Source organism: Impatiens glandulifera, chromosome 6 (assembly GCF_907164915.1).
Source record: "Impatiens glandulifera chromosome 6, dImpGla2.1, whole genome shotgun sequence".
Taxonomy (NCBI): domain Eukaryota; kingdom Viridiplantae; phylum Streptophyta; class Magnoliopsida; order Ericales; family Balsaminaceae; genus Impatiens; species Impatiens glandulifera.
In genome coordinates this window covers 34,713,457-34,739,519 of record NC_061867.1, presented here as the reverse complement: position 1 = coordinate 34,739,519, position 26,063 = coordinate 34,713,457, and the positions used below count along the sequence as shown (strand labels likewise).

Below are 26,063 nucleotides of genomic sequence, written 5' to 3'. Positions count from 1 at the left end.
ATTGAAATCACCATTTGTTGTTCATCTAGACTCTTGTCTAAATTGCGAATGCAAGAAAAAAATGTACCGATTTTATTAAATATACCCTGAGTATAGAAAGAGCCCAAGGCCTTAGAATCTTAAGCACACTGACCTCCGAATTTGAGAAGCGAGATTCAACCTCATAATGCATGGTTGAAAGATTAAGCATTCGAGCAAACAAATCCCTCAAATAACTCAGGGCAAAATGTCTCGGCGAAAGACAAGTCCCTAAAAGTGACATCATGAACCTCGAAGAATATTAGTTACATGTGGTTTCCTCTCGACACACTCTAAGGAAGAAAGTACGGAACCGATTCTTGAAAGCATTCAAACTTAAATCACTAAGCAGAATTGTGATAAAATAGTATTCGCTAAACTGACCAACGATACTCAAATCTATATAATCACTAAGCAGAATTGTGGTTAAAAAGTATTTCTCTAAACTGACCAGCGATACTTAAATCTATAATAATCACTAAGAAGAATGGTGATTAAATAGTATTTCTCTAAACTGACCAGCGATTCAAATCTATATAATCACTAAGCAGAATTGTAATTAAATAGTATTCGTTAAACTGACCAGCGATACTCAAATCTATATAATCACTAAGCAGAATGGTGATTAAATAGTATTTCTCTAAACTGACTAACAATACTCAAATCTATATAATCACTAAGTAGAATGGTGATTAAATAGTATTTCGCTAAACTGACCAGCGATACTCAAATCTATATAATCACTAAACAGAATTGTGATTAAATAGTATTCGCTAAACTGACCAGTGACAGTTAAATCTATATAATCATTAAGCAGAATTTTGATTAAATAATATTTCGCTAAACTGACCAGTGACACTTAAATCTATATAATCACTAAGCAGAATTGTGATTAAATAGTATTTTGCTAAACTGACCAGCGACACTTAAATATATATAATCACTAAGCAGAATTGTGATTAAATATTATTTTGCTAAACTGACCAACGAAACTTAAATCTATATAATCACTAAGCAGAATTGAGATTAAATAGTATTTCGCTAAACTGACCAGCGATACTTAGATTTATATAATCACTAAGCAGAATTGTGATTAAATAGTATTTCGTTAAACTGACCATCGATACTTAGATTTATATAATCACTAAGTAAGATTGTGATTAAATAATATTTCGCTAAACTGACCAACGATATTTAGATTTATATAATCACTAAGCAGAATTGTGATTAAATAGTATTTCGCTAAACTGATCAGCGACACTTAAATCTATATAATCACTAATCAGAATTATGATTAAATAGTATTTCGCTAAACTGACCAGCGATACTTAAATCTATAATAATCGCTAAGCAGAGTTGTGATTAAATAGTATTTCGCTAAACTGATCAACGATACTTAAATCTATAATAATCACTAAGTAGAGTTGTGATTATATGGTATTTTGCTAAACTAACAAACAATACTCAAATCTATAATAATCACTAAACAGAGTTGTGATTAAAATGATTATTAAATTGCTCAATGAGAAGAGTAATAAAAACACAATCAGCAAACTAAGTCAAGATGTGTACTCATGTACAATTAAAGGCTAGGCGAGGTGTGTAGAAATATGGTTGAAACCACCAGGCTCAATCTACACGATCGATAAACTAGGAGCGATGCATATTCTAAACAAAGGTGAATCATCAACGAGTGGATGGTAAACCGACTTTTGAAGAATGAAGAGTAAATTACACGGGTCTCCCGAGAGACTCGTCAGGTTTGTTCTCCTTTCATTTAAAGAATCCAAAATAAACTATAAGTTGGGTGTTTTCAAAACGCAGTGCCTATTTTCAAGCTTGGACACGCATTTTCCTAAAATCGAGTGTTTTCTACAAATTTTGTCCAAGAGGGGCGTTCTGTAGACACTCATTTTTCACCCCCCCCCCAATTTTATAGTTTATGTTTTTAATAAATCCGAGCCTATATAGATTTCTCGAATTCATTCACGGGCTCTTTGCACGATTTATTTATAAAAAAAGAACTAATTATTTTTTAGAACACTTGAGTTTCTTAAAATAGTTGATTTTGGATTTTAATATAGTTAAGGTAGTAATTTGTCTATGTTACAACACTTAGAGAAGTTATTATACTTAGAATATTCAAGGTTTTATTTAATTAATTACCTTGGGTATTTATAAAAAACATTATTTTACAAAATATATAATAAAGTTTTTATAAAATTTCATTAGGTATATTTTGTTTTCTTTTAATTAGATTAGTTGTTAGATTAGTTTATTAGAGTGGTTTGTTAAATTAGTTAGATTAGATTTTGCGATTGATTTCTTGAATAAGTTAGAATTTTATTTATTTAATTAGAATTGTTCCTTAGAAATAGGAATAATTAAAAATAAAATTATTTATTTGTGTTTTTAACAAAATCTTTTTTTTGTAGGATGAAGGGGTGTGTGTAAGGGTGATAACGTGCAAAAAAAAGATAACAATGTCTACACAATCGTGAGAAGCACCCTAAGTCAAAGAAAGAAAAAAGAGGTTGTTAAAATAAAGGAAGAAGTTGCCAAAGGAAGAATAAATCAGCCGCCTGTGTTGAAGAGAAGCGTTAAGGCTTGGTCATTATTTTATTTAAAAATTAAAATGACCAAGTATTACATCATTATTAAACAAAGCTTAAATCCCATTGGATGAAAACTTGACATTTAGTGACATGTAAAGTGGAGATTGCTGCATTATTTTAAATATTTGTAAATGTTTGAAATAGTTTTTTTTACGTCAAATGTGTTAAATGGGCCTTTGGGCCCTTGGATTTCATAGCTTTGCCTATAAATACTCCTTAACACTCTAGCAAACTCGACCCTTCTACCTTCTCTCTTAGGCTGCACATTTTATTTTCTTTCTCTAAAAAAATCTGCCCTCTTTCTTTCAAGAATCTAAGCAAGAGCTCCAACTAGTTTTGTTGGGTCATAAGCCTCTTATTTAGAATTTCCATTCCTCTTTGCAAAGAAAGCAACCCCATTGTAAGCTTCTTTGCACAACTTTTATTTATTTTTTTATTGTTTATTTCGTCTATAGCATAAATCAAATATTTGCATAAGTTTACAATAAATTCTGTTTTGGTTTAGTCTATTTTTTATTCCTACTTGTACATAGTGTATATATTAATATTTTTTTAAGCAAAACAAAAAATAAATAAAACAAGAAAAAACAGTAAGTAAATAACAGAAACTTTTCTTTTCTTTTACCCTTTTAAAAAAAACAAAATCGGCCCTTGAATTGGCCATTTAAATTGTTTTGATTTTTTTTTTATAAAATTAGATCTAGGATTTATATGTGTATATGATTAATAATCTAATTAGGTTTAAAAGAAAGGAAAAGAGAAGATATAAAAAAAATTGTTTTGGTTTAATTCATCATTTGCATGATATTATAATTAGAATGTAAGACTTTTTGGAAATTTTTTATGCAATTTTGGATCCATTTGGATCACCAAATAGTTTGTTAGCTAGGATTAGGTAAAAATCCGGCGTTTTCCAGACGACGCTTGCCCTGCTGCAATTGTTGCTGAACCAGGATACTGGTGCTTTCTAGACGACGCTCCCTCTGCTGCAACTGCTGCTGAACCAACCTACTGACGCTTCGCAGGCGACGCTTGCTCTGCAGCTGCTGCTGAACGAGGATAATGACGCTTTCCATCCGACGCTTGCTGCCTTCCTTCAGCTTTTTGGCTTTTATTTTATATTTATGTATAGCTTTATGTTTATTTTTTTCTTTTGCTTGTTTTTTGAATTTTTAATTTGAGGTTTGTGGCTTGTTTGATCCTAGGTTAGAAAATAAAAAAATTAAAATTAAACCCTAACTAAAATTGAACTTAGCCCAAGCTTAGATTTAAGATTTTCCTTAAACTTAGGACTTTTTTTAAAAATTGTTTTAAAATAAAAATCCCCAAAATAATAAAATTTTAAACCCTTTAAATAATTCACTAAATTCTTGAAAATTAATCTAGACTTAGGCCAATTATTTTTTGATTAATAACTTGCCTAGTTTTGATTTTTAAGATAATTTTATGTGTGGATTATTTGCTTCAGCTTTCTTTCGTCTTTGTTTATTCCTTTTTTATCTCATGCAAACTCTTTAAATTGTTTAAAATGGAAAATTCTAAAATGTAAAGCTTAAGAAATTTTAAAGAAAGCCAAAACTAATTAGTAGAGACCTTAGGGGAGTTGTGGAACATAGCGTCTAAAAAACTCTTTCCCACACATAACTAAACGCCGAACTCATATCTCTTAATCTCCTAATTTTTAAAATTAGGAGGCGACTCTCTAGTTGAGGATTAATTAAAATTGAAAAAATTAGGCCTATGACATACTTCCCATTAAAAAACTCTCAATCTCTCCCAAATTCGACGGGAATGTAAGATATGGAGTTGTCTACAAAGCCTCATTTTTAAAATTTAAAATTTTCAAACATTAAAATTAATTTCCCTCAAGTTTTCAAAATAAAATTTTTAAAGAGCGTACCAGAATTTTCAAACTAGTCCATAAAAAAATGTTTTTTAAAAATAGATCACAATGCAGTGTATTTCTTTTATAATTTGTATATAGATCTCTAATATGTATTACCATATGCACAAATCTGAAGTTTGTGACGATGAAGAAGAATAAGAGTTTTCATTTGTATCTACTGGATCTGGTTCATCGACCGTCGACATCGCCTTCTTCATCTTCGCCGTCCTAATCATCGTCGCCGCCTACGACTGATTTAGGAGTTTGTATCTGCTGGATCTGGTTCATCGACTAGAAGCTTCTTCGTCGCCTTCTTCATCTTCGTCGTCCTGATCAGCATCGCTGCCTGCAACTGATGCAAGAGTTTGTATTTGTTGGATCTGGTTCATCGACTAGAACCATCGTCGTTGTCTTCTTTATTTTCTCTGTCCAGATCATCGTCGTCGCCTGCAACTGATCTAAAATCTGGATAAGAACATGTAAATCTAAAAGATTTAGGATAGAGATTACCGATTGACGAAGAGAATGTCTCTATACATGAGGATATTTGAGGATTGTAGTTGGCCAAAGTAAAAGAAACGATGGCAGAAGGCATATGAGGTATGAGATTGAAGGAAATTAGAGAATCTTGTGAAACTTAAAGTGATGTTTAAGCCGAATAAATCTTCCTTATCCATCATCATAGGAGTATTGAAAGAGACTTTCAAAGTTTGTGATGATTCAAATGGCAGGAATAAGAAGTCAAGAGAATTGGAGAAAAACTGTAAGTTGCAAAAAAAAGACATGAAGATTTCAGATTTCACCTTTCAGAAAAGGAGTATTATTTTTGTTTGATATTTGCTGGACTATTCAGATTTCATATTATATATTTTTTAGAAAGACTTATTATCAACTAGAGCATTGACTTTGCTCTCGATAATAGAAATTAAATATCTCCGAGGGCGATAAACGCTTTCGGTGACATTAATTTTTCTTGACAGCTATATCACCGAAACACTGCGAGAGCATTTATCGCATTCGTCGCTAAGCACAATCACCGAAATTATTTTATCTTTCTCTGAGGGTTTTATTCTACTTAAAAATAAATTTTACCAGTATCATTAGTTCACTTAGATTTTGAACCGAATTAAATATTATTAAATAAATAAAAAAATTAATCCAAATGCATAACCATTTGTTCCTTCCCCTTTAGGAGACATTACAGAAAGCCATATACAATTATTGAAAGTCTGTATCATGACAAGATTGAAATTTGAATTGCTTGGAGTGCAAACTTTGTCCTTTGTTTTAAGTTTGAAATTTGAATATATATATATATATATATATATATATATATATATATATATTATATTATATTATAGATGAACAAATTTAATCTCATTTATTGGATTCATATTAAATATAAATTATATTAATTTAATTCATAATATTAATTCATATTTGGATTGTATTGACTATGGTTTAAATAAATTAATTTAATCTTTTAATTATTTAATTGTTTAATAAGTTCATTTTTTACTTTAATTTTTTTTATTAATATTTAATATATATATATTTTATAAATCAATCACTTATAACAAATATAAATAATTTTATAGTTACCAAAAAAATGCTTAAATGTTGAGAAAAAAGTAAAATGAATAATATATTAAAAAAAAATTATCTTAGGTAAAATTAAAAAATAATAATATATTATGGTGAAATAAGTAAAAGATATGAATATATATTTTTTTGAATATTTGAATAATTTTAATTTAATTCGTATTTAATTAAATTTGAATTTAATTTTGTTTGTCAATATTGGAAATAATATTATTTTGAAATACTTCGTTTAATGATTTGCCCTACCTACATGCCAACCTAACAAGGTAAACTTATATATTTAATTATTTTTACTTGTATAATTTGAATAGTTTGGTAACATATTTATTTGATTAGTTATTAAGTTAAGAGTTTATGACTTTAACAAAAATGTATGACATAATTAACAATATTTTGATAATTTTGCCATTTGAGAATTTTAATTTATATTTTGTTTACACATAAAATTTAAAATAATTGAATTTGATTACATATTTAAAAGGCTCGATATTTTTCAAATTTAAAAGGCTCAAAGTAGGGGTGAGCAAACGGGTAAACCCAACCCGTATTACCCAACTCATATTCAACCCAAATTAAATTTACCCAACCCATAATTCAACCCATATTATTTACTAATATGGGTTGGGTATGGGTTGGGTTGAGTATGGGTTGGGTAACCCAAATTATTTTATTTTTATTTTTTTATTTAACATGTATTTGACTCATTTAACACATTTTTATTCGTTTAACACGTTTTTCACGTTTTTGACATTTTTAATACGTTTTTCACACGTTTAACACGTTTTTGACACGTTTTTGGCACGTTTAACACATTTTGACACGTTGAACACGTTTTTTTTTTATGTTTTTGGCATGTTTAACACGTTTTTAACACGTTTTGACACGTTTGACGCGTTTTTGACACGTTTGACACGTTTTCGACACGTTTAACACATTTTGACAAATTTTTGGCACGTTTAACACGTTTTGACACGTTTAACATAATTTTCACATTTTTGACACGTTTCACACGTTTTTCACGTTTTTGGCACGTTTTGACATGTTTAACACGTTTTTGGCAATTTTTGACATGTTTAACACGTTTTCCACGTTTTGAGACGTTTAACACGTTTTGACACATTTTTCACGTTTTCGACACGTTTAATACGTTTTCGACACGTTTAATACGTTTTTCACACATTCAACACGTTTAACACATTTGACATGTTGGACACTATTTTTATGTTTTGACATATTTAACACGTTTTTAACATATTTGACACATTTTTCACGATTACGACACATTTAACACATTTTGACACATTTTCACGTTTTTGGCACGTTTAACACGTTTTGACATGTTTAACATGTTTTTCACGTTTTTCACATTATTAACACGTTTAACACGTTTGTAACATGTTTAACATGTTTTCACACGTTTTTCACGTTTTTCACGTTTTTGGCACGTTTAACACGTTTTGACACATATTCCACGTTTTTGGCTGTTTAACACGTTTTCCTCGTTTTGGCACATTTTGATACGTTTAACATGTTTTTGACACGTTTAACATGTTTTCACATTTTTGACACGTTTAATACATTTTTACACGTTTAATGTCAAACGTGTGAAAAACATATTAAACGTGTCAAAAATGCCAAAAACGTGTTAAACGTGACAAAAACGTGTTAACGTGCAAAAAAATATGTTAAACATGATAAAAATATGTTAAATGTGTAAAACGTGTTAAAATGTCAAAAACGTGTTAAACATGCCAAAAACGTGAAAAACGTGTTAAACATGTTACAAACATGTTAAACGTGTTAAGAATGTGAAAAACGTGAAAAACATGTTAAACATGTCAAAAACATATTAAACGTACCAAAATGTGAAAAACGTGTTAATGTGTGAAAAACGTGTCAAATATGTCAAAAACGTGTTTAACATGCCAAAAACGTAAAAAAACATATTAAATGTGTGAAACACGTGAAAAACGTGTTAAACATATCAAAAACGTGTTAAGATGTTAAAAACGTGTTAAACGTGTCAAAAACGTGAAAACCGTGTTAAACTTATGAAAAACGTGTTAACGTGTTATTTATGTTAAAAACATGTTAAACGTGCTAAAAACATAAAAAGAACGTGTTTTATTTGTCAAAAACGCGTTAAACGTATTAAACATGTTAAAAACGTGTTAAACGTGACAAAAACGTGTTATTAGTATGAAAACGTGTTAAACATGTCAAAAACTTGTTAAACGTGCCAAAAACGTAAAAACATGTTAAACGTGTAAAAAATATGTTTTAAGTGTGAAAATGCGATAAAAATATTAAAAACGTGTTAAACGTGTGAAAAACGTGTTAATCATATCAAAAACATGTTAAACGTGCCAAAAACGTGAAAATCGTGTTAAACTTATCAAAAACGTGTTAAATATGTTTAAAACGTGTTAAATATGTTTAAAACGTGTTAAACGTGCCAAAAACGTGAAAATCGTGTTAAACTTATCAAAAACGTGTTAACGTGTTACATATGTTAAAAACGTGTTAAACGTGCCAAAAAAATAAAAAAAAACGTGTTAAACTTGTCAAAAATGTGTTCAATGTGACAAAAACGTGAAAAACGTGTTATTAGTGTGAAAATGTGTTAAACATGTTAAAAACGTGTTAAACATGTCAAAAACGTGAAAACGTGTCAAGAACGTGAAAACGTGTCAAAATGTAAAAATGTGTGAAAACGTGTGAAAAACGTGTTAAACGTGTGAAAAAACGTGTTAAACGTGTGAAAAACGTGTTAAACGTGTAAAAAACATGTTATAAGTGAAACATGTTAAAAATATTAAAAACATGTTAGATATGTGCAAAACGTGTTAAACGTATGAAAAATATGTTAAACATATCAAAAACGTGTTCAACTTAAAGTTGAAAGATGATTAGTTTATATTGGATTAATAATAGAGAATTAAACTAAATTTACATAATTTGGGTAATTTGGGTAACCCTAACCCAATCCAAATTAAACTCAACCCATACTCAACACAATCCATACTCAACCCAACCCATATTAACCAACCCAAATTAATATTTTGGGTTTGGGTTAAGGTTGGGTTTGGGTAAACCCATATTATACTAACCCTAGCTCAAAGACCATGAAGAGAGGGTCCGGCCCATATTATTGTATAAATAAATAATTAGGGTTTTAGAAAACCATATCAAGATATCGCCGCTGACCGAAGCTCCTGAGTCTGTACAAGAGGAGGGAGATGTCATCTTTATTCTCTATATAACAAAAACCCATATTCCTACTTACTCCAGAGAACCTAACTGATCCGCCTTTCACCAGTCTCAATCCAATATAGCTTCTTGTTTTTCATCTTTTAGTCTTAGTTTTGTTTGTTCTTGTTGATAATTCTGATTAGTTGGTGCGTGATGATTATAAAAGATAATTCCTCGTTCTGAATGCTATAATTGCATGACAGACTCTTTATACACCCATAGAATATGAGCGCTCTGTTCGATCAATTCCCCAAATTTGATTTACGTCAATGGTTCTTTCTATTCTTTGTGTTCATGGTATGATCGTAAGAATAAAGGTGGTGTTTTTGAAACCCCAGTTTATCTTCTCTAGATGCTTACCAATTTTGAAACCCCAATTTGTTTAGTTAATTTCGCTTTATTTCATTATTATTTAATTTATGAGATTGTGGTTTCTCAGTGATGATCAAAACGATGACGAGTCTGATTTATAATCCATTCCATTCATCCTTGATGACAAAACGAGGCATTTGTCTGAGAGAAAACACAATCCTTTTACTTGACTTCATGTTTTCTAATTACACAGTTGCAGATTCTTAAAACTGATATTCTAAAGCCCCAGTTGATATTCTACATGCTTGGGTTATGCTTCAAATTCAAACCAATCCCTGGATATGATACTTTAGTTTTAAGTTAGTTTCTTTTCATTATTGGTTTCTCAGTGATGATCAACACGATGACGAGTCTGATATATAATCCATTCCATTCATCATTGATGACATAACGAGGCATTTGTCTGAGAGAGACCCAATTCTTTTTATCTTTAAATTCTGGTTTTTTCTAATTACAGCATGTTTATTTGTTTCCCAATGCCAACAAAGTTCTTAAATGATGCTTATCATTTCAGAGCATGGATCTTGATCGTCATACATCTTCACACAAGTTTAGGGGCAATTGATTGTTATAAAGCACAATTTGTGGCCTCCTTAGAATTAAATACAAATGTGGTTCTCCCAAAATAGTGCACCACATCTTAACTTCTCAATGATTGAAGTTAGGCATACTTCAGCTTGAACCATTGCCTTGTTTCTGGCTTCTAACGGATTTTTAGATTTGTCGCCGATGAATGATGTCTCAGGACACATCCAATGGTACATTGTAGCTCAAAATATCTTACACCAAAGTTTTGGTTACATTCAGATAGTCTTCAAAGTGACCATCGGGCTTCAAGAAGGAAAACATGGCTTAAGGAAGTTGAATGATGACTCAAGGCTTATGTAGGGTCGTAGCTTGATCCATATGAAAGATTTTTGTAGGTCATGGGCTTAGATTGGTGTATATAGATGAGTTATGTCCACATAAAGTTCTGTCCTGATTGGCTTCCTATAAGACCATAGGGTTGGTTCGAGAATGTCGTAAACTTTAATACTGTGAATTTGGTAGGGCATGGGTTCCAAATGGAGAACTAAAACCGAACTTTTCTTTAGTTGAAGTCAAGGTTGCCTTTAGTTAGCTCATGCGCACTCCAGGTTCGATTGTAAATATCATTTCGAACTTGTTAGAACAAGAATTAGGCTATAAGATGACCTAACTAAACATATTTCCAAATTTCTTTATATCGTTTTGAAAAATCAATCGTATTAGGGCTCAATTGATCGGGTTTAGAATTAGGGGTTATGATCCCTACATCCATGAGTTGTTAGCAACTTATTGATCATGTTTTCATGATCTATACAAAAAGTTATAAATTTGTAATTTTTGAACCAAATGAAGAACACTCAGTCTTCTTGGATCGAGTTTTGTAGAACTAAGGACCGAGAAGGATGACCTAGGACTGAGACTAGGGACCGAGAAGGTTGACCTAGGACTAAGATTAGGGACTAGAAAGGATGACCTAAGATCGAGACCAAGGACCGGTGTTCTTGAGCAAAGATTGAAAACTAGGACCGATCTTTTTGAGCGAGAACCGAGAAAAATCCAACCGATGGTTTTCACCTAAAATTGAGAGGTCTGACCTGGAACCGAGACTTCTAGGACCCATGATCGAGAAATCTGGATTTGGGACTGAGACTCCTAAACATATGACCAAAAAATCTAGTTTAGAATCGAACCTCTCGAACCCTGGCGTCGAACACTTTAGTCCTCTGACTAAGTATCCCGAGTCCCGATCTAGAGCACCATCGGTCTAGACCGAACTCATTTGGACTTCGAACGGTAAAAAGAGACTTTAGGCCGGTTTGGTTCCATTTTTCTAAACCCAAAATTATTTTTATAATTTTGGACTCCAATACATTTTTAAATAATCTCGAGAGGTCAGAAAATGATTTTAAAATATTTTCGAAATATTTCTCAAATAAATATTTTGACTAATGGCCTATTTGAAATTTATTTTTCAATTTTAATACTTTTCTGATATCTTTTTAGGTATTATACTTAATCTTAAATAACTGCAATTGCACGTATGCACTACTAAATAATTTTGTACAATTATTTACGTAATTTAAATTTATCATTGTTTAGGACCCCGGACTAATAATTAAAATAAATAAATATTATAAATAAATCATTTGAAAGTCAGCTTTTATTTAAAAAATAAAACTATTTCAACGGGCGCGGATGTCATAGCGCGAAAGTCCTTTTCTGAGTGTAACCAAATAACGAACTCTTTAAGGAAACTTTGGTATAAAGTATATTTATACACGTACATTTTACTGATTTTTCTAAAATTATTTGTCGACTATGTTTTCAAATAAATAATCTTTTCTTAAATTAATTATGTTTATTAATTTAAACTGAATTTTAAAATCAAATTGTAAATTGATTACAACAAATCCCTAAATTATTAAAATTTGAATAAAATTAATTATTTTTACATAGTTAATTTTAAAAACTAACCAGGTACTATTAAAAATTTTAAAATAAATCTTTTATTTTAAAAATATGTTTGGCACGTAAACCAAAGTTGAAATGCATCGAACATCGAATCATCCCGGATCCTCGTATTGCCACATGCTATTCGACATGTGCTAAGTTGCGGAAGGAATTTTCCGAGGTTACAAATAATGACAAAGAAAAATAAATAAAATAATTTGGGATAAATATTGTACTCATTTTATTTTAAATTAATTTTAGAAAAATTAAAATAAATAATTTAGGATAAATTTTGTATACATTTTATCTCAAATAAATTATTTATTAAACTCAAAAAATAAAATAAATTGACAAAATATATGTCATATTTATTAAAAATATATTTTTTTTATATTTTTAAGATTAAAAAACCCAAAAGGATAAAAGAAAATTTAATTTCAAATAAACATTTAAATTAAAAAAGAACATGATTTTGTGTGGCCAAAATCTGAAAGAACTAAAACAATAGAACTAAAGCCATCAGATGAGCACCGAATATTCATCTTAGCAGCCATTCGCGTCGCCCACTGCAACAAAGGAAAAGTTCGCTCGTGAAGTACATGATAAATTAACGCGCGCTTTAACATCGTTAGCAGATTCGCGAAGGAACGCCCTATTACATAAAAAACGCGAACGAATCATCCCGCATTTGATTTCTCGCCCAAAACGACGTCGTTTCACACTGTATCGCCGTCTTCCACGCGGCAACGAACAAATGAGAACGTCATCAATCTTTGTTTTTTTTTAAAGATAACATTTGTCGTTTTTCCACCTTATGATTTCGTTCAAAAGGTGAAATGATCACCCTACTCTGATGATCCTTTCCTCTACGCCCATGATCATCATCACAACTAAAATTCCATCAATGGCTATTTTACTTAATCCAATCCACTTGATTGATGAATCGACCTTGAAAGACTATAAATAGCTTCCCTTGAACAAATCGAATGCAAGAAGATTCACTCTCAAGCCCTCAATCAAACATTTTTTTAAAATCCGAAATTCAAGCATCAAGCTTTCTAGATTTAAAAAATTTCGTGTAAAGCTTTAAGGCTCTTATTCGGGCGTTCAGGAAGCTTCCCTAATAGCTAAGGATTATTCTCCAACTCTCACTAAGCTTTCAATCACCCTCTAATTCAACATTCGAGTTTGAAGTTGAAGTTGAAATTTTTATATTTTAGTTTTCACAGTTTCATATACTATTGTATGCGTTTGTTTTTCGTTTTCCTAAAAATTATCACGCCATTAAGGGCGATTTGTGCGATCTGGAAATTATCAACCATATGCTTTACCTTCCTCACGTGCTCCACAATAGGAGATGAGAGATTTTTATGGTAGGTTCGATTCATGCACTGTTTTTATGAAACAACGTTTTTCGTGTGTTAAGGAAAACTATGTTGAAGAACTCATTGACTTACCTTCCTCTACATTCCGTAAAAAGTGAAAAGAGATAAGGAACCAAAAATAGAGTTCTCTAGTATAGTCCGTTTGAATTGGCCCGTACAAGTTTTAAATCGTATCACTCGCGGATGTATTGATTTAATTGAATTTAGAGTCACCATTGTAGTCTTCTTCTTAAAGAATCTAAAGAATAGAAAATCATAAACTCGTTTTAAGAGTCCGGTGTTTGGCTACTTATTAAGAAAGGTCCTACAAAGTTATGTCTTATATGTTTGTCTTCACACACTCTCTACTCCTAAGTAATCAGTCAGTTGATGTTTGAAGGATTGTTACGTTTTCGTTTTGAGTTTAGAACTCTTTTGTTTGTGTGAGAAAATCTTAACCATTCTACAAAAGGGAATAATCCTATTCATGATGCATAAACAAGGTTAAAGCAAATAAGAGCTTGTGGCACAATTCTTGAGGAAAAATGATCATGATTGAGGAGAATGAGGATTCAGATTAAAGATTAAAAATTTATTCCTTTGAAATGAAGAAAGAAAAAAAAATCATCAAAAGTCCTGAATGTTTCCCTTATGAATTTTTTAGAGTTGAGAAAACTCTAAATACAACACATTAAAATGAGTCATTTACAAAAATGATTCCCAAAATTTCTAAAATTCCACACGATGGTCAAAAATATTTTTATAAACTCATAGTAATTGATTTTGAAATTTTTGGAATTATTGAACTCTAGATATGATACTACGAAAATATATGTTTTACAAAACGGATCCTAAAAATTCTAAAAATTTTACGGGCATTGAAAATATTCATAAGAAGTTACATTTTTAATTTCATGATTTTTGGATTCATGAAACTCAAGTTATAGCCGACTCATGAAACTAAAGTTATAGCCTCTTAAAATTTTCGTTTTTTCCAAACTGGGCTTAAAAGTTTCAGAAAATAATTATTTGTTGAAGAAAATAATACTTTCGAATTTTTTGAAAATTTTGAAGAAATTTAAAAAATTGTTGGGACACTTGAATCATCATTTAAATGTTGTTGGTTAAAATCTGGAAACAAATAAGATTTTAAAAATTATTTAATTTTGGATTTTTAAAGTTTGAGATTAAAATCAAATGAAACTTTTGAGGTCTAATTAAAAAAACAAAAATAATAAGGGTCCTCTTTAATTTCGAATTAATAAATTAATTCGAAATTAAAGTTTTAGGTTATTTTAAAAAATAAAAGGCCCAAAGGCCTTTTCGAACGAACTGGGAAAGCTGGAGGAAACTGAAATAACAAAACATAAAAGAAATCTTCATCTTCTTCCTATTGGCCCGTTTCCGACTTTCGACAGTTCTCGGCGCTATGGCCGCCCGAAGATATTCATCATCTGAAGATGGAGCAACAAAGGTCGCTTCGAAGTCCTTCGTCTTCATCATCATTCATCCATTTCTCACGTACCTATCAAAAGATATGTGGTTTTAGTTACCTATTAACAAATAGGGTTTAGGTTACCTACTAACAAAAAAGGTTTTGAACAGAATCGTGTACAAACGATTTCACGTACCTATCGACATATAAGGTTTTGGATACCTAACTACAATTAAGGTTTTAAAACAGAATCGTGTACTAACAATTTCTCGTACCTATCAGTAGTTAGGGTTTTGAGTACTTAACTACAATTACGGATTTAAAACGGGATAATGTACGAACAATCTCACATACCTATCGACATATAGTGTTTTGATAACTACTTACAAATAGGGTTTTAAAATGGGATCATGTACGAACGATATCACGTACATATCGACAAATAGGATTTGGGGTACTTAACCACAATTAGGGTTTTAAAACGCAATCAGGTACGAATGATCTAACGTACATGTCGACAGATAGTGATTTGGGTACCTAACCACAATTAGGGTTTTAAAATAGGATCGTGTACGAACGATCTCATGTACCTATTGACATATAGGTTTTTATTCATAACAACATTTAGGGTTTGAAAATGGGATTGTGTACGAACGATCTCATGTACCTATCGACAAATAGGGTTTTGAGTACATAATTACAAATAGGGTTTTAAAACGGGATCGTGTACGAACGATCTCGCGTATTTATCGACATATAGGATTTGGGGTACCTAACTACAATTAGGGTTTTAAAAAAGGAACATGTACGAATGATCTTACGTACTTATCGACAATAGAGTTTTGGTACCTACTAACAAATAGGGTTTTAAAACGGGATCGTGTACGAACGATCTCATGTACATATCAACATATAGGGTTTTGGGTACCTACCCACAATTAGGGTTTTAAAACGGGATCGTGTATGATTGATCTCATATACCTATCGATAGATAGGTTTTGATAACTAACAACATTTAGGGTTTGAAAATAGGATCGTGTACGAAGGATCTCACGTACCTATCGATAGTGAGAGGTTTGAGTACATAACTACAAATAGGTTTTAAAACATGATCTTGTACAAACGATCTCGTGTACTTATCGACAGATGGTATTTGAGGTGCCTAACTAAAATTAGGGTTTTAAAACAGGATCATGTATGAACGATCTCACATACCTATCAATAGATAGGGTTTTCGGTACCTAATTACAAATAGGGTTTTAAAATGAGATTGTGTGAACGAACTTACATACCTATCGACAAATAGGGTTTAGGGTTTTAAAATGTGATCGTGTACGACCGATCTCACGTATCTATCAACAGATAGGGTTTTGGTACCTAACTATAATTAGGGTTATAAAACATTATCGTGTACGAACGATCACATGTACCTATCGATAGATATAATTTTGGTACTTACTAATAAATAGGGTTTTAAAACGGGATAGTGTACGAACGATCTGACGTACCTATCAACATATAGGTTATGATACATAATAACAATTAGAGTTTGAAAATTGTATTATACACGAACGAGCTCACGTACCTATCGAAAGATAGATTTTTGATACCTAACTACAATTAAGGTTTTAAAACGGGATCGTGTACGAATGATCTCACATACCTATCACAGATAGAGTTTTGGGTACCTAACTACAAATAGGATCTTAAAACGAGATTGTGTACGAACGACCTTACGTACCTATTGACAAATAAGGTTTTAAAATGGGATCGTGTATGAACGATCTCACGTATTTATCGACACATAGGGTTTTGGGTACCTAACTACAATTAGGATTTTAAAACGAGATCGTGTACAAATGATCTCACGTACCTATCGATAGATAGGGTTTTGGAACCTACAAATAAATAGGGTTTTAAAATGAGATCATATACGAACGATCTCACGTGCCTATCGACAGATAGGCTATAATACCTAATAACAATTAGGGTTTGAAAATGGGATCGTGTACGAGCGATCTCATGTACCTATCGACATATAGGGTTTTGATACCTAAATACAACTAGAGTTTTAAAATGGGATCATGTACGTACGATCTCACATACCTATTAACATAGAGAATTTTTGGTACTTAACTACAATTAGGGTTTTAAAACAGGATCATGTACGAACAATCTCATGTACCAATCGATAGATAGGGTTTTGTGTTCCTAACTACAATTAGGTTTTTAAAATAGGATATTGTACGAACGATATAGGGTTTTGGGTACCTAACTACAATTAGGGTTTTAAAATGGGATTGTGTACGAACGATTTTACGTACCTATCGACATATTAGGTTTTGCATACCTAACTACAATTAGGGTTTTAAAACGGGATTATATATGAATGATATCACGTACCTATTGGTAAATAGGGTTTGAGGTACCTAACTATATTTAGGGTTTTTGTTGGGTCAAATTATTTTGACTAAGTGTTGAAATAATTTATCCCCTAATATTTTGATGATGAAATAATTTATAAGTTTCAATACAGGTGTATTGAGACAACATGTTATTAGACTTGGATCTAATGAGGGTCATTAGACCAATTTTGATCTTTATTCGCATAAAATTAGACGCATATCTAATGGAATTAGACGCACAGTCTAACTCAACGGAGTTAGACGGGCAGTCTAATAGTCTAAAGGAATTAGACGTGTAAGTCTAATAGACGTTTAAAGAATTAGACGGGTAGTCTAATGAATACACGGAATTAGACGTGAGTCTAATAGAATTAGACGTACAGTCTAACTCATCGGAGTTAGACATGTAAGTCTAATAGACGTAAAGAATTAGATGGGTAGTCTAATGAATACACGGAATTAGACGTGAGTCTAATAGAATTAGACGTACTAGTCTAACTCATCGGAGTTAGACGTGTAGGTCTAATAGTTATTATAATTAGATGGGTTGTCTAATTAATTGAAAGTTAGACGTGGGTCTAACTCCTTCAGACAAGTCTGAGGTAGAAGCGGAATTAGACGCGGCAGTCTAACTTAGTGGAGTTAGACGTACCAGTCTAATGGTTATTATAATTAGACGGGTTGTCTAATTAATTGAAAGTTGGACGTGGGTCTAACTCCTTCAGACAAGTCTGAGGTAGAACCGGAATTAGACGCGACAGTCTAACTCAGTGGAGTTAGACGTGCCGGTCTAATCGTGCCGGTCTAATGGTTATTATAATTAGACGGGTTGTCTAATTAATTGAAAGTTAGACGTGGGTCTAACTCCTTCAGACAAATCTGAGGTAGAACCGGAATTAGACGCGGCAGTCTAACTCAGTGGAGTTAGACGTGCCGGTCTAATGGTTATTATAATTAGACGGGTTGTCTAATTAATTGAAAGTTAGACGTGAGTCTAACTCCTTCAGACAAGTCTGAGGTAAAACCGGAATTAGACGTGTAGTCTAACTCAGTGGAGTTAGACGTACCCGTCTAATGATTATTAGACGCGAGTCTAATTATATTAGACCAGACGGTCTAATAGACGTTTTTCATTAGAAGGAGTTGACTTATTTCATTAGACTGATTTTCCCAAATCCGTCTAACTGAAATACGTCTAATGCTCTGTTCAAGCAGTACGCTTGAATCTAGCATTTCTCCTACCCACGTGCTATAGCTGTACCCTACTTCTGCTCCACTTTCCTGTGAAGATTAGTACAACAGCTATATGCATCCAATCAAGGAATGCCACGTAAGATAATTTTCCTCACATTACCCATTTTGCAGGTACATCCCTGATGGAATATTCGGCGCACTACCAGTTCGGTACGGCCACAATCCTTGTGCTCAGAACCTGCTGTGTACAATGGAGGCTTTCCAATAGAAGGGCGCCACATATCATTCTTGAAGATTCGACCGTTAGCTCCTGCTCAGTATTTAACCGATCCTTAGAGCAACGGACGAAGCACTGGATCTTGCCTTAACTAATCTTGCGAACAAGCATTCTGATTTTGCAGAGAGAGACTACTCAATCACTTTGATTACTGAACTTATTATGTGAAGCTTCTTTCTGATTGTACTATGTGTGAATCGAGAGAGAGTTAGAATCAAAACACCATTAGCTGAGTGATATTCTTCATCTTCTTGTAATTGAACAGAAAGTGTTATGTTCAATAGTGAGCTAAGTGTGTGTAAACTGTATTTGATTCTCATCATATAGTGAATCCTTCCGGTGGTTGGAAGAAGGGGTGACGTACGAGAGTTTCTCCGAACATCCATAAACAAACTGCTGTGTTCTTCTTTTCTGTTATCTTTTCATATTTCATCTTGTGCTTCAAACCCAAGTAAACAATTCCGCCTTGAATCTGTTTAAAGTGTTTACACAAGCTTGCGTAAAATAGAAAGAGATATTAATCCCTAACAGGATTTCTATCAAACCGTTTTTTATAAGCCTTCATCATTAGTCAAACCCCCGTCTCTATTGATAAAGCCGATCCTACCAATTGGTATCAGAGCCTTGTTTTTATTCTCAAGCATCAAGTTCCCAAAGCATGTCTTGCATCAATGAAATTCCTCTTTTGTCAAAGGACAACTATGATGTGTGGATGGTAAGAATGCAAGCTCACTTGGCTGCTATTGACTATGATATGTGGAGTGTCATCACCGATGGTCCTATAAAGATCTCGAAGCCAAGAAGTGAGTGGACCACTGAAGATAAAGTGACCAACAACCTGGACAATGTTGCTAAGAACATTCTGTTCCAGTCTCTCAACACAAAGATGTTCTGTGAGATTAAGTCCTGTTCCAATGCAAAAGAAATATGGACAAGCTCAGCCAGATCCATGGAGTGAGCCCTCAAGCAAAGAACAACTAGAACGCATTCATTTGTAGTCAGAACAAATCCAGATGGGCTGACAGTGATACTGAGGAGTCTCACACCGAAAAAGAGAATGAAGCTGTAACATGCCTAATGGCAGATGACCAATCTAAGGTAAATGATATCTCTGCACCAGAATTTACAAACGAGGAGCTAACTAATGCACTCAATGAAATGGCTATTGAGTACAAAAAGTTAGCTGACTCTTTTTATGAAATGAAAGTTAAATATGAATCAATTATTCCCTTTTCAAAGCAAGAACCCGAATCAAATGTTTTTGATGAAAACTTAACAGAGATCTCATCTGAGAAATGAGATGCTCAAGGAACAGATTCAAACTCTTTCATCTGAAAACAAGAGACTGAACTACATAGTCAGTGCATGGACAAGGTCTGGTGATGCTGTCAAATATCAGATCAGCATGTTGAAACCTGTTGGATCTAGATCCGGATTGGAATTTGATAGCAATGATCATAACCTGTCCTGCAAAAAGTCAAAGCCAAATGACAAACTTAAGCCAATAAGTTTTGTCAAAGGAAGTATGACTGACATTGAATCTGATCCTATTCATGAAGAAGTTGCTTTTAAAAATGAAATAGTTTATGTTCCACCAACTGTTAGCTGGATTAAGAATAAGCTTGAAAAGGCTAATAAGTATGGTAAATTAAAACCTGACTCTAAGTCAAGGAGTTTTAAAAAGAAAACCTTCTTCAAAAGTCATGGGATTAGTGGCTAGCAGGAAGTCATTTGTTAAGTCAAAAACCTATGCATTAATCACAACACAGAATGAGAAATCCATCAGAATAACTCAAATATGAATTTCTAAGGGACTGATTGATCGAGGACCCAATTAAAGGTGGGTACCAAAAGATTGTAAATATTTATTTATGTAGGTACAAATAAATGAAGGACTGGAGGAATCTGTATGGTATCTTGATAGCGGATGTTCTAGGCATATGACTCGAAACAGACGGCTTCTCACTGATATATCAGACTACTCTAGACCTAAGATCACATTTGGTGACAACAAGAAGGGTAAGACCATGGGTAAGGGTAAGATTATTCATGGTAACCTAACCATTAATGATGTGCTGCTAGTTGACAACTTGTGTTTTAATCTAATCAGTATTAGTCAACTATGTGATAACCGTCTGTCAGTAGATTTTCAAACTCATGCATGTTTAGTTAAAGACCAAGAGGGAAACATCTTATTAACTGAAAGTAGAGTAGGAAACTCATATAAAATGAATTGGGAAAAAGAAACATCTGATCCTATGTGCATGATTGCCAAAAATGACCAGAAATGGTTATGGCATAAACATTTGAACTACTTGAATTTTAAAACCATCAATAACATTTGTTCAAACAATTTAGTTATTGGTTTACCCAACCTTCAGTTTTCAAAAGACAAAATTTGCACTGCTTGCCAGTTAGGCAAACAGGACAGATCATCGTTCAAAAGCAAAGGGAAATCACAATCCAGACGTATCCTAGAACTTTTACATATGGATCTTTTTGGTCAAATCCCTGTAAAAAGTGTAGGAGGAATGAGATTTGCCTTAATTGTTATTGATGACTTTTCACGTTTTACATGGGTTGCATTTTTACCATCAAAAGATAAAACTGCTGAAAATTTGATTAGGATATTTAGAGGAATTCATAATCAGAAATCTCTAAATATCACATGTATCAGAAGTGATCAGGGAACTGAATTCACTAACAGATATCTATCCTCTTATCTTGAGGAGAATGGAATTAGGCACGAGTTATCTAGTGCCAGAACTCCACAACAAAACGGCATTGCTGAGAGAAGAGTGAGAACTCTAAAGGAAACAACGAGAAATATGCTTGCTGAATCAGATGTTCCTCAGAGGTTCTGGGCAGAAGTCATTAGTACTTCTTGTTATACTCAAAACGGTCAATAATCAACAAACGCTTTGATAAAACTCCCTATGAACTGTATTATGGAAGAATTCTCACAGTTTCTTACTTTAAGATTTTTGGGTGTAAATGTTTTATCCATAACAATGGAAATGTCTATTTGACTGCTTTTGACGCTAAAGCAGATGAAGGATTCATGTTGGGATACTCATCAGTAAGCAAGGCTTACAGAGTATACAACAAAAGAACTCAGACTGTTGAAGAATCCCTTCATGTAATTTTTGATGAGCCTGTTGAGAGCAAATCCAAAGAACTCATTGATCTAGCTGACAGACTACAAGCGGCCAGTCTTGAGTCTGTAAGTGAAGAAGAAGAAACATTGGACAAGCGGATGGCTCTATCTGATCCTGTGGCTGATCTGGTTGAAGCTCAAGCAGATGTACAAACTCTTGTTCAACAAGATGTTGAGAGTTTGGATGTCGCGGTGTCACCGGTTCAGATGACCAATCCCCTTGGTTTCAACTTCAGATGTAACAGAAATCATCCACCAAAACTGATAATTGGTAACCCTTTTTCTCCTTGAAGGACAAGACGTCAGTTGATGGATGAAATGGCCAATTCTACATTTATTTATCAAATTGAACCAAAGAAAATTGGTGAAGCTATAGTTGATCCAGATTGGATCAATGCTATGCAAGAGGAGTTAAACCAATTTGATAGAAATAAAGTATGATATCTTACTCCTAGACCAACTGACAAGTCAGTTATAGGAACAAGATGAGTCTTTAGAAACAAACTTAGTGAAGATGACTTAGTCATTAGAAACAAAGCTCGTTTAGTTGCTCAAGGATACAAACAAGAGGAAGGTATTGATTTTGATGAGTCTTTTGCACCGGTTGCAAGACTAGAAGCAATCAGAATCTTCCTAGCATATGCATCATTTAAGAATTTTAATGGATATGAAAAGTGCATTTTTAAATGGAAAATTAAGTGAAGAAGTATATGTTGAGCAAGCCCCTAGTTTCGTAGATCATGTTTTACCTAATCATGTTTATAGGCTTAACAAAGCACTGTATGGTCTAAAACAAGCTCCTAGACCTTGGTATGACACCTTAACCAATTTCTTATTTGATCATGATTTTGTTGTTGGAACAGTGGATAAAACCCTGTTTAGATTTGCTAAAGATTCTCATATATTACTTGTTCAAATATATGTTGATGACATTATCTTTGGGTCAACTAACCTCAAACTGTGTGAGAAATTTGTCAAGCTGATGCATGATAGGTTTGAAATGAGCATGATGGGATAACTTACATTCTTCCTTGGGCTTCAAATCCGACAGTTAGAAAATGGAACTCTCATCAACCAGGCCAAATACACCAAAGAATTGCTAAAGAAATTTGGTTTGGAGAATTGTTCTATAGCAGCTACTCCTATGAGCTCCTCAGTCAAATTGGACAAAGATGAAGGTGGCCAAAGTGTAGATGTTACAGCATATAAAGGACTCATCGGTTCCTTACTATATGTAACAGCTAGCAGGCCAGACATTCAATTTATTGTTGGTGTCTGTGGCAGATTTCAGGCTGATCCTAAACTCTCTCATTTTACTGCTGTTAAACGTATTATTAAATACTTGAAAGGAACTCAAAATGTGGGACTGTGGTATCCGAAGGATTCCAGTTTCAATTTAATTAGTTTCTCAGATGCAGATTATGCAGGATGCAAAATTGATAGAAAAAGCACAAGTGGAACTTGCCAGTTCCTTGGAGATCGTCTAATCACATGGTTCAGCAAGAAGCAGACTTCTGTGGAAACTTCTACAGCTGAAGCAGAGTATCTTGCAGCTGGTAGTTGCTGCTCTCAAGTTTTGTAGATTCAACAACAGCTCAGAGACTATGGGATTGAGGCTGATGAATCTCCAATTTTCTGCGACAACACAAGTGCCATCGCAATATCCTATAATCTTGTTCTGCATTCTCGGACAAAGCATATTGAAATCAGGCATCATTTCATCCGAGAACACGTCAATCAGAAGCAAATCCGTCTTAAACATGTTCTTACAGATCAACAAACTGCAGACATTTTCACGAAACCTCTTCTGGAAGCTAAGTTTTCTCATTTTAGAAATATGTTAGGTCTTGTTGATCTTGATTGACGCAATTATGTGCATAAATTGAGGGGGAACGTATTGTTCAAAACAAAACTGAACATATATGAAAGACGAAGGTCTTAACTTGTCTTAAGGATTCAGAGTCTGAGAAACACAACTACTTAGACGAACATCTCCCTTAGCGGTTTCATCTTTATATGAAATCATTGTCTTGGTTATCTTAACCTGTTTGATTAGACGGATGCATATATTAGACGGACACGTCTAATAGACATTAGACGTTTTTACGTCATTAGCAAGAGGATGCTCACTTCTAATCAGACACGCGTGTCTTACGCGCTGTTATAGCATAATTAGACGCACACGTCTAATAAACTGATTTTCAAAAAGAAGTTGAAAATGTGAAAAGGAGAATAAAAAACGTCTAACTACTGGTGTAATTAGACTCTTCATCTTCTGGCATTTGGGACAACTGTCCTTTAATGATGTCTGTTTGAGTTATCTTTCCCGCCGAAAAATAAATCAGTCATTCCTCAAAAGAATTGAAGACACGTGTCTCTCAATATGCAAGAAATGACTAATATTTCTGACATCTTTTGCTTGTACATTTAGCATTAGACATACTATTTCATGCTAACATTAAATGTTGTTTATTGGGAAATGTCTTTTGAAATTCTTGACGGTAGGAGTAATCGTTAGTTTTCTTCTTCATGATTAAAACTCCGGTATTAATAGGTTCATTCTCTCTAAAAGGTTAGAAGATCCTTGAAATCTCTCTTTCTCTCTTTAGAAATCGAATCTTTTGAATCTCTCAATCCCTTGTTCATCAAATCAAAATGTTGCCCTTCCGAACTAAATCAATTCAGGTGGACTTTCAATCTGTTTCCACTATTGAATCTCCGGGCATGAAAAGGATGTTCGAATCGTTAAAAGCTTCTGGGCTGAGAAGATTCCTCACTCCTCACGAAACCTATCATGAACAGCTTGTCAACGAATTCTTCCAAACCGCTAGCTTCTATCAAGATAATGTTATTGCTGGTGTTGTAATGGGCCATATGGTATGGCTCAAAGAAGAATCTTTTGGTGAGTTTTTCCATCTCCCAATAGAAGGTATTGATGATTTCTCTACCACTCACCCTAACCTCATGATTTCGATGATAAAAGTCTTTTCCGATTCCCCTGAAGTAGATATTCATGGAAAGAAAAACCTTCTGAAGGTTGAATATGCTCTTCTAAGTGATATCATTTCTAAATCCCTTCTGTCTAAAGAAACCTCCTTCAAGTATTGTACGAAGGTTTTTCAGATAATGGTGGCTATCACTAGGGGTGTTCCTGTGAACTGGACAAGCTTCCTCTTCGGGAATCTTGTTAGAATGGTTGTAGCTAGAAAGAAGATCTTCGGCTTTGATGGTCCTCTCAGCTCCTTTCTCTGTCATCGTCTGAACGAACCTGGTAAGAGTTTCCCCCTCCCTTCTAAGATCATGAACTACCAGAAAGTGGTAGATTATATCCAAAAGGTGGAAACAATCAAGTCTAAGAAACGAAAAAGTGAAGACTTCAACTCCCCTCTAACTGCTGTCTTAGAGGCATCTTAGGTTGAAGTCTATCCCGTCCAGAAGTTATGACCAGGAAGAAGAAGAAGACTAATGATTAAACGCCTTTTTATATCTATTTTGAATGTTTTTATTATGTTTTTGGTAAACTTATAATGGTTACATTGAACAACGTTTTGAGTGTTTCCTCTGGAAACACTCATATGTGATTAACATGGATGTTTTTGAAAAGATTACTTGCATGCTATCTGTTTGTTTATTTATTGGATAAATGCATGTCGTGTTATATGTATGCAGGTTTGCAATTTCTTCATCAAAAAATGGGAAATTGTTGGGTCAAATTATTTTGACTAAGTGTTGAAATAATTTATCCCCTGATATTTTGATGATGAAATAATTTATAAGTTTCAATACAGGTGTATTGAGACAGCATGTTATTAAACTTGGATCTAATGAGGGTCATTAGACCGATTTTGATCTCCATTCGCATAAAATTAGACGCAGGTCTAATGGAATTAGACGCACAGTCTAACTTAACGGAGTTAGACGGGCAGTCTAATAGTCTAAAGGAATTAAACGTGTAAGTCTAATAGACGTGTAAAGAATTAGACGGGTAGTCTAATGAATACACAGAATT

General features: G+C 33.2%; 3 non-coding genes across 3 annotated transcripts; all 3 read left to right on the top strand.

The window, feature by feature from the left end:
* Nucleotides 1-9,516: 9,516 nt before the first annotated feature.
* LOC124944184 lies at nucleotides 9,517-9,607 on the top strand. Its single transcript, XR_007099832.1, has one exon. It is a non-coding gene; the product is annotated as a small nucleolar RNA snoR8a (small nucleolar RNA).
* A 198-nt stretch (nucleotides 9,608-9,805) lies between these two features.
* On the top strand, nucleotides 9,806-9,894 carry LOC124944209. Its single transcript, XR_007099855.1, has one exon. It is a non-coding gene; the product is annotated as a small nucleolar RNA SNOR75 (small nucleolar RNA).
* A 173-nt stretch (nucleotides 9,895-10,067) lies between these two features.
* LOC124944215 lies at nucleotides 10,068-10,156 on the top strand. The gene has a single exon (XR_007099860.1). It is a non-coding gene; the product is annotated as a small nucleolar RNA SNOR75 (small nucleolar RNA).
* Nucleotides 10,157-26,063: the final 15,907 nt, after the last annotated feature.